The following is an 801-nucleotide window of genomic DNA, read 5'->3' on the forward strand; positions in this document are numbered from 1 at the left end:
TTCTCTACTTTATATTTCTATAACTATTACTTTTCAAAAAAAAAAAAAAAGACTCTACTTTTTTAAAGCAAACACCATATATAGCCTTCGCGTGGTTGTTGTTGGTATTTCTTTTTTAATCTCGGGTTTTTTTTTTTTTTTTTTTAATTTTTATTTTTTCTTATATATATATTTTTTCCCTATTTCTTTTTCTTAATATTATTATTATTTTTTAATCTTTACTCTTTTTTTTTCTTTCTTCCTTCTGCTTCGTCTCTTTAACATTGTATTTCTGAAAATCTAACCTCTACTCTAGGTTTTTAATCTTTGCTTTTCGGTTTTTGTTGTCAATCTTGTACATTTCATAACCCAATCTTACCTGACAGTGAGATTACTGGCTTGACCACTCTCTCCTCCTTTTGGACTCTCCTTTTTCTCCACCAGGTGGCCTCTGTCTCTCCCCCCCTCCCCCCATCTCTTCTATATCCAACTCTGTGATTCTCTGTGTGTTCTAGATGGTGGAGAGCACCTAAGGAACTGATTACTGGCTGGACCTGTCTCTCTCCTTTTCATTCCTCTCTCTTACCCTCCTGGCCACCTCTGTCTACTTCCTCTCTCTCCTCTCCCCTGTATAACTCCGTAAATACCGCTGAGAGGTCCAGACTAAGGAGCGCACATAAGGAAGTGACTATTGACTAGCTTGCTCTCTCCTCTTTTGTTCTCACCGCATCTCATTCCAGTCACCTCTAACTACCCCCTCCCTCTTCTCTTCTCCATGTAACCCAGTGAACCTCTCTGGGTGCCCCTCAATGTGGAGAAACC

The sequence above is a fragment of the Oryx dammah genome, unplaced genomic scaffold (assembly GCF_014754425.2).
Source record: "Oryx dammah isolate SB20612 unplaced genomic scaffold, SCBI_Odam_1.1 HiC_scaffold_2, whole genome shotgun sequence".
Lineage (NCBI taxonomy): Eukaryota > Metazoa > Chordata > Mammalia > Artiodactyla > Bovidae > Oryx > Oryx dammah.